Source organism: Xyrauchen texanus, chromosome 49 (assembly GCF_025860055.1).
Source record: "Xyrauchen texanus isolate HMW12.3.18 chromosome 49, RBS_HiC_50CHRs, whole genome shotgun sequence".
In the NCBI taxonomy this organism is placed as follows: domain Eukaryota; kingdom Metazoa; phylum Chordata; class Actinopteri; order Cypriniformes; family Catostomidae; genus Xyrauchen; species Xyrauchen texanus.
Genome location: NC_068324.1, coordinates 10,063,393 through 10,079,113, shown reverse-complemented (window position 1 = coordinate 10,079,113; position 15,721 = coordinate 10,063,393).

Below are 15,721 nucleotides of genomic sequence, written 5' to 3'. Positions count from 1 at the left end.
GGCCTCATTTAAAATCGGATATAATGCTACTACATCAGTTCACATAGGCTCAGACCACCAAAAGTGAAACTGATTTCAGTTTGACATCGATAGACTGACTTGTGATGAATTCGCTTAGGATTTACAGCATTGTGTCATCATGGTAATTCATTTGTAATATTGTGTATAACTTTACACTGAAAAGGTTAGTAAGTGATTTAACATGCATATTGTTTATGTTTTGTGGCTATACTTTTGAAACTGTGAGTAATGTAAGAGCCTTAATGTAACCATGAGTGACAAACTGAAAATATTTATTTGTGGTAATCAATATTATGCCACAAATGCTGTCAATTAAGCTTAAAGGGATAGTTCACCCAAAAATGAAAATTCCCCCATCATGTCTCATCTCACCCTCATACCATCACAGATTTGTCTGAATTTCTTTCTTCTGCACAAAACAAAGATTTTTAGAATAATATCTCAGCTCTGTAGATCCAAACCATGCAAGTGAATGATGGCCAGAACTTTGAAGCTCCAAAAAGCACATAAAAGTAGCATAAGCAGCATCAAAATAAGCCATAAAACTGTGTTAAATCTATGGTTAAATCTATGTCTTCAGACGCTATATGATAAGTATGGGTGATAAACAGATCAATATGCAAGTACTTTTTACTATAAATGTCCACTTGAACATGCATATTGTGTCTTTGGTGATTCACATTCTTCCTGCATATCGCCACCTACTGGGCAGGGAGAATTTATAGTAATAAAATTACTTAAATATTGTTCCATTTCTCAAACGCACCTATCATTTCACTTAAAATATGGATTATACCACTGCAGTCTTATGGATTACTTTTATGCTGCCTTTATGTGTTTTCTGGAGCTTAAAAATGTTGGTCACCATTCACTTGTGAGGACCTACAGAGCTGAAATAGTCTTCTAAAACTATTTTTTTGTTCAGCAGAAGAAAGTCATAAACATATGAGATGGCATGAGGGTGAGTAAAAGATGAGAGAATTTTCATTTTTGGGAGAACTATTCCTTTAACTTTGATTGAACCTGGAATATTCCTTTAAGAATAAACATCATAATCAGGTGTTAATCAAGGACACCTCAGTGATCAAAGGGATAACACCGCATTTGTCTCAGTGGTAAACAGTGAGCTTCACCATGAAGAATAAAAATAAACTTGTGTTTGCCGGAGGCTGAGGACCAACCATTGACTTGCAAATTATTATCACCTTCCTCGACAGCTAAAGATTCCTGTTCACAAGTAAATGCTGCACCACTTACAATATGCCATCACTCTAACAACCAATTATCCAATCCAATATCCGATTCATTTTGAAGAGTTCATCCACATTTAACATGGAACAAATATCAACAAATCCAGAATTCATTGTGGATGAATAAGAATTAGAGTTTTATTCTAAATCGTGTGAATCATTTTTGCTTTAGCTGATGCTTTTATCTAGAAAAAAAATAAAAATGAAGCAAACCTTTCAAATACATATTTTTCAAATACAAGCCCACCTTCAGTGGCCATTCGACATCTCAGGTCTTGCTGCAGGCGACTTTGAGTGTCCTCCAACTCCAGTTCCTGAGCACTTGAATGTACAGTATAAGAGACAGAAACATTATAGATAAAACACAGTCAGAGTCACAGTCCTTACAAGATCATGAGTTTTGACTCATATCGGGCCAATTTGTTCTTCTCCAGGACCAGTTTGAACCAGGTTTGTAGGTGCGTGGTCCCATCTGATGAGCTGTCGTCAGTAAACACATGACACTATAGTCAAAACTTGCCACAACTGTGCCGATATGTCAAATTCTTAAGTTCATAAACAGTTGACTGACAGTGTATGAAGTCTCAAGCTTCTGACACTGAAATAATGACTGGAAAATATATTTTATTCAAATACTCAAATATTAAAATACTCTGATATTTCTAGGTTTTCCATGACCATGGAAACCCTGATATGCTCATGTGTAATTCACATTATTCAAAATGACCCCTGTGCATTACAATAATGGTGAGGTATAATTTTAGGACTGTATAAAAACACTTAAAGTGAATTCAAGCCAAAATGCTTAAGCTAAGCTAAGTGTCTCAATTAGTCCAAAAATGTTTGAGTCTCCCACAAGGTAAGGTATTTCATGCATTGTCATTGTCAACATACTCCAACTCTTCGTCCACTGAGGCCGCTAAATGTCAGTTAACAAAGAACCTATTGAACAAAAAAAGCACATCCCCACAGTGCCTCATCTTAATACAATTATACACACAAAGACATGTAAACAAGTTGAATAATAGATTCTGACAGGTCAAAGTGCAACATTAAATCATTTTTGCAGACTGCATTGAGTGCATTTATTAATATTCTTGCACTCAATGCAGTCAGTAAAAGACACACTGTAACCTTGTTGTCCATTTCACAAAAGGATGTCTTCTAAACCAACAGCAACATTGTGGAAGACATGCTCTGTTCAATGTGATGCTGGCAAGAGAGGGGTACTTTGCAAAAACAAGTCTAGGAATAAGATGTCTTTATGACACACTTATAGAAATGCTTTTGCTTGCATTATGTATTACTGCTAAAGGAGACCTCAACAACCAATATATGAGAAAGTTTCATTTACTTCTTGCTTTTCCAAGGAGATACAGTTGGTTAAGAATGCCTTTCTAGGTTCTACGTTGTTAAAAGAGGAATTTCTAAGAGGATGGGAGAAAGTGAATTTCTAGGAGATGTTCAAATTCAATTCACTGTCCTGATAATTAGAGCTTAGAGCTTTCAAAAATATGATTATAAACTCATTATACAGTATGTTAAAAGGGAGCTGCGATTTGGCTTTTTCCTTTGAAAGACTTGTTACCTTTAATAACCCCCAAGTAGATCAACATTCTCCAAAATAATGAAACATTACATTTTCAGCTCATTTTGGGGGCACTTTTCCCTTTCTCTGCCTATTTACAGAACCCATTACCTCCGCAGTCATTTCGAAATAATTTTGTCTCTAAATGGCCTTTTAGTTTGAATGCAAATCACTATTATTTGAATCGCTAATTTCCCCCCTCTATAAAGTCAAACAATAAGGTACAGCTTATTTGAAGGTTGTCTTTGTGTACATGCGGTCAGAATATGCAGGGCTGGTGCTAGTCTTGGTATGGCCTAGTGTGTATACAATATGAAGAGGCTCAAGATCTTTCTTTGGACAAATACTGAAGTGTACTGATCTCTGGAAACAAATAAAGAATGAAAGATGGAAGACAGAAATAAATCCATTCATTTAATAAATGAATAAAAGACAGACAGACAGGCAGAAAGAAGAGAAAAAAGGAAAAGAGAAACTAAGAAAGGAAGAGAGGAGGATGGAAGAAAGGAAGGGTGGATGGATGGCAGAATTAAAAAGAAAGGAGGACGATAGAAAGGAAAAAGCAAAGAAAAATGAAAGGAAGGCAGGAAGGAAAAGGAAGGAAAAAAGGGAAAATAGAAAGGAAGGCAGGAAGGAAGGAAAAAAGGAAGATGGAAAGAAAAGAAGGATTATGCAAAAGTAAAATGTATGTATATATATATATATATATACATACATATATAAATATAATTAATCAAGGTCAGGAATCTAATAATCATTGCAAAACACTGACATCTCATTTGAACATAATATGTGAGAGCGAGTTTGCATGTTTGATAAGCAAACAGCATCACTTGCTTTCACATGCCTGCCAGCAACATAATGTTTTCATGACACCCTTTAATTAATCTGATCCAAATCACACAGTAAAGTGGGTGGAGCCAGTGACATGTGAGGACAATGGGACTGATAATTATGTATTTCCACATGCAATCCTGTGTGAGTGTCCTCAAATGTGGCATACCAGTTTCTCCTTTAAGGATCTTCTCAAGAGCCACACCTTTCTCCTCCAGAGCTCTCTGTTTCTGCTCAGCTTCTTCCAGCTGTCTCTGGCTAACAGACTAAATCAAGTCAACGGGTATTGGGTCGGGTAAGCCGGTAGGGTAAACTGATATGGCAATTTTTCATATGTTCTTTCATTACTTTCATAACAGGACTACCAAAAATCTACCTTCATTTGCTATAAAAAAAAAAATACTTTTATATTGAGAAAGCTTTGATTACCTGAGACCTATGGAGTCTTTTCAGCTGATCTCTTTTGGTAAGTTGATGACAATCTTCTCCTGTGTCTCAGAGTTGCCTCTGTGAACCTTTATAGCAAACAATGAAAAATGTAGAGTTATTTATAATATATATATATATATATATATATATATATATATATATATATATATATATATATATATATGCCATCCCTTGTGCCAGCAAAACAGCTCTGACCCGTCGATAACACCTTCAGACCTCTGAAGGTGTCCTTTGGCCCCTGGCACCAAGACGTTAGCAGCAGATCCCTTAAGTCACGCAAGTTGTGAGGTGGGGCCTCCATGGATCGGACTTGTTGGTCCAGCAAATCCCATAGACGCTCAATCAGATTGAGATCTGGGGAATTTGAAGGCCAAGTCAACACATTGAACTCTTTGTAATGTTCTTCAAACTATTCCTGAACAATTTTTGCAGTGTGGAAGGGCTCTTTATTCTGCTGAAAGAGGCCACTGCCATCAGGGAATACCGCTGCCATGAAGGGGTGTATGTGGTCTGCAACAATCTTTAGGTAGGTTGGACCACTTTTGATAGGTACTAACCACTTGGTATGTATATATACACTCACCTAAAGGATTATTAGGAACACCTGTTCAATTTCTCATTAATGCAATTATCTAATCAACCAATCACATGGCAGTTGCTTCAATGCATTTAGGGGTGTGGTCCTGGTCAAGACAATCTCCTGAACTCCAAACTGAATGTCAGAATGGGAAAGAAAGGTGATTTAAGCAATTTTGAGCGTGGCATGGTTGTTGGTGCCAGACGGGCCGGTCTGAGTATTTCACAATCTGCTCAGTTACTGGGATTTTCACGCACAACCATTTCTAGGGTTTACAAAGAATGGTGTGAAAAGGGAAAAACATCCAGTATGCGGCAGTCCTGTGGGCTGAAAATGCCTTGATGATGCTAGAGGTCAGAGGAGAATGGGCCGACTGATTCAAGCTGATAGAAGAGCAACTTTGCCTGAAATAACCACTCGTTACAACCGAGGTATGCAGAAAAGCATTTGTGAAGCCACAACACGCACAACCTTGAGGCGGATGGGCTACAACAGCAGAAGACCCCACCGGGTACCACTCATCTCCACTACAAATAGGAAAAATAGGCTACAATTTGCAAGAGCTCACCAAAATTGGACAGTTGAAGACTGGAAAAATGTTGCCTGGTCTGATGAGTCTCGATTTCTGTTGAGACATTCAGATGGTAGAGTCAGAATTTGGCGTAAACAGAATGAGAACATGGATCCATCATGCCTTGTTACCACTGTGCAGGCTGGTGGTGGTGGTGTAATGGTGTGGGGATGTTTTCTTGGCACACTTTAGGCCCCTTAGTGCCAATTGGGCATCGTTTAAATGCCACCGCCTACCTGAGCATTGTTTCTGACCATGTCCATCCCTTTATGGCCACCATGTACCCATCCTCTGATGGCTACTTCCAGCAGGATAATGCACCATGTCACAAAGCTCGAATCATTTCAAATTGGTTTCTTGAACATGACAATGAGTTCACTGTACTAAAATGGCCCCCACAGTCACCAGATCTCAACCCAATAGAGCATCTTTGGGATGTGGTGGAATGGGAGCTTCATGCCCTGGATGTGCATCCCACAAATCTCCATCAACTGCAAGATACTATCCTATCAATATGGGCCAACATTTCTAAAGAATGCTTTCAGCACCTTGTTGAATCAATGCCACGTAGAATTAAGGCAGTTCTGAAGGCGTAAAGGGGTCAAACACAGTATTAGTATGGTGTTCCTAATAATCCTTTAGGTGAGTGTGTATATATATATATATATATATATATATATATATATATATATATATATATATAGCTTTCAAAAGAGCACCAATTCTCCTAGATACACTTTTTAGGCACAGTTTATCAAGGTTGTTGACAGATAGGGTGTTGCCAGAGTTCACAATTGCCTCTTCAAATCTTTCTCTAGAGCAACATAATTTCCCTACAATGCTTGTGAACATAACACACATGACATCCGAGGAAGACTTAACTATTTTATTCTCTGTTGAAGCTGTGTTTGTTTCGTTAACTTACTATTGTGATCTGCAGCTGAACTGCGCTGCAATAGTGGGGTTTCCCTCTTACGTAAAACTCCGGGATTCCCTCAATGTACGAGCGCATTTACATGAACGTGAGGGACAGCTGATATTTTACATTGGTGTGTATAAATGAGTACAGTTTATAGTGTATGTTATTTTCCCACTGGACTCCCAGAAATGTATAATTCTTTCCACTGAGTTGGCATGTTGTTGGGCTTTCTGCTAAAACCCTGGAATAAACCGTTTTCTTAAGTGCATGTAAACGTGATCAATGATGTTGAGATCTGGGCACTGTGGGGGCCATGCCATCTTTTGCAGGACTCTTTGATTTCTTCTACTCCATTTTATAAGCAAAGTGAATGTTGAAATCTAAAATTTATATTTCTATTGACACTGAAAACAGAATATTTAAAATACCTATTTTGTGTTTTTTTGTGAAACATCTAATGTGCAGATGACTTTTGCACTGTATATATTGTGTGTGTGTATATATATATATATATATATATATACACACACACACACACACACACACACACACACACACACACACACACACACACACACACAACTGTGCAAACGTTTTAGGCACTTGTGAAAAATGTTGCATGGTGAGGATGTTTTCAAAAATAATGACATAAATAGTTTTAATTTATCACTTAATGTCATACAAAGTCCAGTAAACATAAAAAGCTAAATTAATATTTGGTGTGGCCACCTTTGCCTTTAAAACAGCCCCAATTCCCTATATATATATATATATATATATATATATATATATATATATATATATATATATATATATATATAATTAATTTTTATTGAAACAAAAAAGTTATCCAACACCTATATCACCCAAAAAACTAACTTGTCCCTTAAAATTATTTGCTGGTTGTGCCACCTTTAGCAGTGGTGGTGGTGTAGTGGCTAAAGCACAGGGCTGTTAATCAGAAGGTCGCTGGTTCGAACACCACGGCCACCACCATTGTGCTCTTGAGCAAGGCATTTAACTCCAGGTTGTTCCGGGGGGATTGTCCCTGTAATAACTGCACTGTAAGTCGCTTTGGATAAAAGCGTCTGCCAAATGCATAAATGTAAATGTAGCAGCAACTACCACAACAAAACGCTTCTGTTAACTGTAAATCAGTCTTTCACAGTGCTGTGGTGGAAATTTGGCCCCATCTTTGCAGAACTGCTTTAGTTCAGCTACATTGGAAGTTTTTCGAGCATGAACTGCCCGTTTTAGGTCCTGCCACAGCATCTCGAACGGGTTCAAGTCAGGACTTTGACTAGGCCACTCCAAAACTTAAATTTAGCTTCTTTTGAGCCATTCAGAGGTGGACTTACTCCTATGCTTTGGATCATTGTCTTGCTTCATAATCCAGTTGAGCTTGAGCTTCAACTCACGGACTGATGACTGGACGTTCTCCTTTAGGATTTTCTGGTAGAGGCCTGCAGTTCCTTGGATGTTGTCCATGGCTTTTTTGTGATTTTCTGGATGAGTCGTCGCTGTGCTCTAGGGGGAAATTTGGAAGGTCAGCCACTTATGGGAAGGTTCAGTACTGTGCCAAGTTTTCTCCATTTGGAGATAATGTCTCTCACTGTGGTTCAGAGCCTTTGAAATAGCTTTGTAACCTTTCACAGACTGATGTATTTCAATCACCTTTTTCCTCATCATTTCTGTCATTTCTTTCAACCATCATGTCATAGTGCTACTGGGTGAGACCTTTTAGCCAACTTCATGCTGCTGAAAAAGTTATATTTAGGTGTTGATTTGATTGAACAGGGCTGGCAGTAATCAGGCCTGGGTGTGTCTAGTCCAGCTGAACCCCATTATGATTGCAGTTTCATAGATTTGGGGATTTAGTAATAATTTTTCACACAGGCCCAGTTGTTATTGGATAATGTTTTTGCTTAAATAAATAATTATCATTATCATTTAAAAACTGTATTTTGAGTTTACTCAGATTGCCTTTGTTTTATTTTAGATTTGTTTGAATTCTTGAAACAATTTAGTGTGAGATATACACAAAAAGAGAAGAAATCAGGATGATTCGTTCAGTAAAATATATAATGAGTCCTAAAAGACAGCATTAATTTTATTTTAGGTAAATGTTTTTTTTACCAGGCAGTGGAAAAAAAAACATTAAAAGGTTTATTGATATAGATCAGATTGATATGACCATTATGAACATAAATGTAAAATGAACCAACTGTGCACATCAGAACTCAACTTTTATAGACTATTTTCAATATACAGTATAATCATATATTTGTCATCAAAACAGTTATCAATGTGGCATGAATGTTTTTTTGTTGTTCTTCTTTTACAGCCATCAGAGATGTTTTGAAACAACACAAGATTAAAGTGGCATGTCCTAAAGTTATATGAATATTGCATGCCAGGAATATAATGAAAGCCAGTAGGAGATTATAATAAGAGATAAACATGCTGCATTTAATAAAGAAGTTGACACGAGCAGCACGACTGATTTACATCATGTGCAGACAGTGGGTGGCACCATAACTTTAGATCACTTGATCTCACAAAGGGTATGTGAGGGCGAGCACCAAGCTCGGCTAATGTGAACTGTCTAGGGTCTAAGGATAAGCTTTTACTTAACCCATGATATCACAGTACTGAAGCTGAATGCCATTCCAGGGTTATGTTTGGATTTTGGGACCAAGCAGTCCAAATAAAACAACTCCAAAAATTCTAGACGGTACAGTTTCTAAATGGTAATGGGCACTTCCTGTTTAAAGACCAATTCACACTGCCCCAACAAATGCCAACAAACTCCAATATTTCAAACGTTCTTAGGCATTATCACACCAAACATGTCCTTGGGCTAAAAAAAGCTTAGACAACAGGAAACAGGAAAACTCGACATGTTGCTACAGAATGTTCCGGTGCCCTGATATCAACCCCATTCTACCGATTTACTGACAAGCGCCAGTAAGTTCCATCAGACATTTCTGCATTAATTCAAATTCAAATGGCACTATGGATAACATGTTGCATGAGCAGCCTCAGAGACATGAATTTTGGTCCATGTGGAAACCAGGAAGTAATCGTGTTCACATAATCAATAACAATGCAATTGGGGGTTGCATTGTTCCTCAAAGTTTACATTTTTACTTCATCGATGGTTAGGTTTAGTGTTGGGGTTTGGGTTAGGGGATACAGTATATAAAATATGCTATTATTGCTAACCACAAGTATAAGCAACAGTAATAGTGATGCTTGCCTTAGCACTAACCTTTGCTCCTAAACCAGGAAAGTATTGTCAAGATGTCCTTCTGGTTGTCCCCTTTGCTCTGATCTGCCCTTTCGTTTCTCTTGATCTGTAAGGAGGATAAGAAATTGAGCTTCCTGTGTGTCAGGAGGCCATATCATCTTTTGTGTCCCTGGGAGGCTTAACACTGAGAGCCACCTGCTCGAGTAAGGCTGTGAGCTCACTTCCACTTCTCAGTCTGGACTACTTGTCATCTATAGACTGGTTGCTGGGCTCCTCATCCTGGTTTTCCTGGGAGCTGGTTCCGAACAAGGAGCTGAGGTTGAAGGACCCCTCAGACAATGGTCTGGATTTCACAGGTTTGTTCCCCTTGGTAGAGAAGGATTTCCAGAAACTGTTGGCCCATGGTTGAAAGCCAAAGAGTGGTGGGCTGGGGTAATATCGATGATGGCTGGGCTCTGGTGGAGCTTGTGGTTCTGTTTCATCTTTCGGAGGAAACTCAGGTGCGCTGTCAGGTTGTTCAGCTCTAGCGGTGGGTTCTCCAGAGGCTGAGAACGTCCCAGGTGTGGTTAAGTCCCAGTTGAGCAGCTACTCCTTCTCGGAGAAAGACAGCACTTGGGACTGCTGGAGTTCAGTTCCTCCAGGGGAATAGCTGTGGTTTTAGAAATCTGCTCTGAAGAGGAAGTGCTGGCTTTTGAGGGCTCGGGAAGAATATGTGGACAATATAGTGGGATCTTTGGGATTTCTCAAGGGATGTTATCTTCTTGTCTTCCTTTAGGGGGCTGTGAGGCTCCGTAGTCTGTTTTTCAGCCTTTGACAGTGAAAACTGTGTCAGGAAAGACACATTTTTAAAAGGGAAAGTTACACCAATGACAAATGAGGGCAAACAAGGATTTTGCATATATATTGTACATCATTCAGTACCTCATTAGCTCATTGTTTGTATTTTTATATACTGCATGAAGAGTGATTACAAGTAAAGTGGGACACTAATTTGTCGTTGACTTCGTTTTAAAATGGGATGGCAAGTATCTTAGTCCATCTCACAATACAACTTTAAATAGCTAAAGCTCTCTGCTACACTACACTGCAATTTGGCCAAATAAGTTACACTACCAATGGGTTTGACTTGGTCAAAAAATTGCTAATTTATGCAAACTGTATATAATGAACTTTATGCAAATATTTTTCATTTATTATTTTTTTTTTTACTTACAATAAATTAGCTGAAAATAAAAAAGTTAATTGTGTATTCTGAATTCTAGTAACGACTTTTGTTTTGCCTCGCTCCGCTGACTGGGAAATGGAGCAGCAGCTTCCTCTAGTGAACATGGCGGGTATGATCAGCACATTATGGTTGAACTACAAATGTCAATAGATAAATCTTACTCTTTATTTAATTTCAGTTTACATAGCTTTATAGACTTAAAGTTCGTAAAATGTAAAAGTCACATCAACTCTTTGTTCAGCCTACCTTCTATAAGTTTCTCCACAGTTTTGTTTAGATTTGGTTCTGTCTCTAAATGTTTTATTTATTTATGCCCTTTAATTAAATCAAATAAATACATACAAAAACTAATCTCCAATAATGAACCGCATTTGTTCAGGTGTGACCTAAAGCTGCATTAGATTTTATAAATAGAACATGCATGACACTTGATCTAAATCCAGTGAGGATTATTAAAGGTGTGAATTCAGATTAGCGCACACAGCACATGACATCACTGTGACTACAATAACCAAGGCTGAATCACAACCCCATTTTTGCTGTCAAGATATGGATCATTTTTAAATCAACCTTGAGCAGAAAAATAACACTGTAACATGTCAATAACTTGTCTTTTAAAGGGATAGTTCACCCAAAAAATTATTCTGTCATGATTTACTTACCTTCATGTTGTTCCAAACCAATTTGACTTAATTTCCTTTCATGGGACACAAAATATGATGTTAGGAAAAACATTAAGGCTCCAGCACACTTATGAAGAAGTTCTTCTTCGACATACTGTTTGAGAACATTCAGACACCCGCCAAACCGCTATGGGAGGTGTTCAGAAGTACATTTTAAAATGAGGACAATCAAGACTACGTGTTAAACATGAACTAATATGGCATTAAAATGTTATATCAATGACCTCATGCCTTATTCTATGAGTAGGATTCACACGAGATCAGAAAAATAAGCTGTTTTAACAACTTTATGATTATTTATATGCAGTAGTTAATGTGTAATTTGTGATGTTTACATTTAGAATTCATGATGCTATTGTGCTAACAGGCTTTACGCAGCCATAATGTGCACTGATTACACAGTTACTGTAATTTATGATGAAACTGATACTACTGCAAAGATTGGTGGAGAATACAGACAAAAGAATGTTGATGGGCATATCTAACTTTGGGCAGATGTATGAATGTCTTTCAGCTGCAGAAGGCAGACGAGCTAAACAGCATATCAAACAATATAGTGAATGGGCACTTAAAGAGTATTTGAGTAGATTTGATTCCTTTAGTAGACTAACTAAACAACAACACAACAAAGACATGGAAATGTCTCTATGCGAATGATCGTAGAGATGCAAGTAAGTTTGCACTAGCTCTCTAATAACTGCACACTGGTGTGTTCATGTTGACTGATTAGCTGTCATCCTCAAAGCAGGTATTTAGCAGAAGGTAAGACATTTTCCTGAAATTTCACCCTGGCCAGCTGTTATGAACCACTGAAAAATAAAATGCAAAAACACCTTAGTTTTGCCCCGATTTTTTTCTAAATGATGTCACACCTGTTCGCTCTTTGATTTGGTAGGATGTATGCATGGGCCTTTAAGAGCCTCAGTCATGCGATGAATGTATATGGTGACTGATGCAAATATTCTTCCCAACATTTGGTTTCCCACAGAAGAAAGTGAGTCATACAGGTTTCTGATGATGACATTTTTAGGTGAACTATCCGTTTAAGCTTCCCATGTTGTTATTTGGTGGAAGACTGAATTGACGCGTACAGGATTGAATTTTCTTCTTCCAGAGATTGCTTTTGTTGGTAATTTCTCCTTTGGTGACAGAGCGTTTCACTAATGAAAAAAGGAAATTAAAGTGAGTTAAGTTAGTCATATTTATCCGTAATACAGCCTTTTAAAAACAAGGAGAGTATTTTATTTCAACAACTTATCTATACATATTTTATAGGCCTACAAAGTGTATTTATCAGTAATTACTATTATCTTGCCAAATAATTCAGAAGACAATAGCAACCGAACTGCTGTTGTCTAACAAGCAGCATGTGTGACTGGAAATGTTCAAGCCGCTGCAAGAAAAGTCTACCAGCCAAGAATAATATACACTTAATGTGAAAGTCTGGCTTTGACTGCCACTCCCAAACCTCAGTGATACAAAAGCCAGAAGAGAATCCAAGCATGCAACATTAGCCTGAGGTGTACATGGCTTTAAAACGGATTTTAAAACTCCATTATTTAAAAGTGCAATGTAAAATTCAAATTTCTAAACCATTTTGTTACACTGTTATATAAATAATTTTATATATATATATATATATATATAATTATTATTTTATATATTTTTGTATATACACACACACACAAACACACACACACACGTTTACAAAAAGTGAAAAAAATTAGCCAACGCTGAATCTCTTCATCTCATATGGCTCTGATAAGAAACACATGAATGGGGTCTTTGAGTGCACAGTTTGGGATTTTACTGCTATTTGTCATGGAAAATGTAAAGTCTGATTGTTTGGCTGGGAATGGGAATGCTTTCCAATGAAGTTGACATGGTATTGCAGACCAACCTCATGTTTATGTTCTCTGTTGAGCCAGAGAAGACCTGCACCAGGGTCTCTTTCAAAGTGCTGGGATGAGACAAACCCTTCTGGTCGATCTTAATTGTGGGATCAGATTCGGCTCCTGCAGGTGTCCACACACAATCATTTGTCAATCTGAATTTGAACACATGTGAGCACACAAATTGGACCCCCGTTTTCATGCACTGTATTTTGAGAAACTATCCCACCTTAAAAATGTCTGTTCAACACCACCACAATATATAATATAAATAAAATAAAGCTTAAAAAATTATAAAATAATGTGCATAATTGCAGCACTTTACTGTATGAATGCAGAGGGGTACCATTAGACTTTGAAGTGTTACTACATTTAACATTTCATTAAACAGATTATTATTTAAAGAGAGGATTTTCTACTGGATGATATGTATAATCTTTAACACATATTCCAGATGTACTTCTAGTTGTGGCTTAATGTGACAAATGTGTTATATATCTTCGTTTAAAAGAAAATCTCTTATATGATATTTGTATTACCGGTTATTTTTATAAAGCATAAAACCCATCATTAAACAAATACAAATCTCTCTCTGTCGAACAATGCAGTGGCTTGATGAATCTTGAACATTGCAATGGATGTACTGTAGGTCGTTCATTGAGAAATGAGGTCAACACTAGTTTAGCATAATAATGTTCCTTAATGCTATTTATGAAAGTGATTATAGTGTTACCAATAAAATATTACATTTTTATACTAGGGGTCAGAAAAGGGTAACAACCCCTGATTTAAAGGGCGAATTAGGAAACATTTAAATTGAATAATTTAAATAGAATATGAATAAATGTTTTGGAATGTACAATCCTAATTCCGAAAAAGGTGGGACAGTATGGAAAATGCTTATACATACACACACACACACATATATATATAAAAAGGAGTAATATGTACATTCTATTCACCCTGTGTTGTATTGAAAGCACTACAACAACAACAAATTATTTTAAGTTTTACTTTGTGAATTTAATCGTTTGTTCAAAAATATGCACTCATTTCAAGTCAAATGATTGAAACACTCCAAAAAAGTTTGGACTGAAATGTGTAACATCACCGTTTCTTTTAATAACACTTAACCATTTGAGCTCTGAAGACACAAGTTTGTTAAGTTTAGCAAGCTGAATTTTCCCACACTCATCCATTATGCAGGTCTTCAGCTGCACAATTGCACGGAGTCTTCATTGCCATATTTTGTGCTTCATAATTACAGCACACATTCTCAATTGGAGACAGGTCAGGACTGAAGACATGCCAATCTTGCACCCGCACTCTCTGCTTAAACAACCATGCATTTGTTATCTGGGCAGTATGTGGTTTGGCGTTGTCCTGCTGGAAAGTGCAGGGCTGTATATGTTGCTTTAATATTTGTAAACATCTTTTAGCATTAATGGTACCTTCACACATGGAAAATGTACCCATGTCATGGGCACTGACACTGAAACAAAGTGGACATTATAACGTTGAAATGCACTCTCCATGTGAACGGCTTAATTATTTAGCTCTCCTCTTGAACACGCTCCATAATAGCTATATTTACACTGTGTGTATTCAATGTACTGCATATTATGTGTGAAAAGATTTAAAGACTTTTTAAGAGGCCATCAAAGATGCCTCTAAACCCTACAAAAAAAGCCAATTTAAAAATATACTAAAAAGTTTATTTAATTGAAGTTTCAGCTGTATATTTTGCCATAAAATACTGCCTAGACATAAAAAAAATTATAAAAAAAATGTAAAGGAGAATTTTTAAATTTTTCGATGCTAAAATACTTTATTCCGTAAAAGTATTAGTAATGTCTATGCTGAGATAATTTCAAGTAAGCAATTTCTACATTGATTTTCCCCAAAAGTGTAAGCAATTTGGCACTTTCAAATCATTGCTCTGTTTGTTTGAGTATCACGGCCAGCCCGACACTGCAACATTGGGGCATGAGTTTGGGGCGGGACTATCTGTTTGTCTTATCAAGACAGAGTGAGTGTTTAGGAAACCTGATGTTATTTTTGCACTTATGTTTAGCGGTGCAGAAATTACACACTTCACCTTTAAAAAACATTTTTTAAATGTGTGCAGTCACCTACAACAGGCAGATAAAATTGAAGAGGACAGAAAAGACCCAAAGGGACCAAGTTGACTTGGAGGGTTCAAGAACTCATTAACTCTGTTAACATCTGACATATTTGCAAAGGGTCTGGTGTATGTACCATAATATGGTCATTAAAACAACAAAACATTTTTGGTTTTCTAGTAGTAGGTCTGAGCATTTATAGTTGTGTTACATTCAAATATTTGTATTAAAAAGTTCATAATTTCACTGATGAAGACTAATGCTTCTTTGGGACAGCTACGGTTACACAGTAAGCTTGCTGGATTGGCAAACAAAAGGCAGAAACAAAGTCTTTTGTG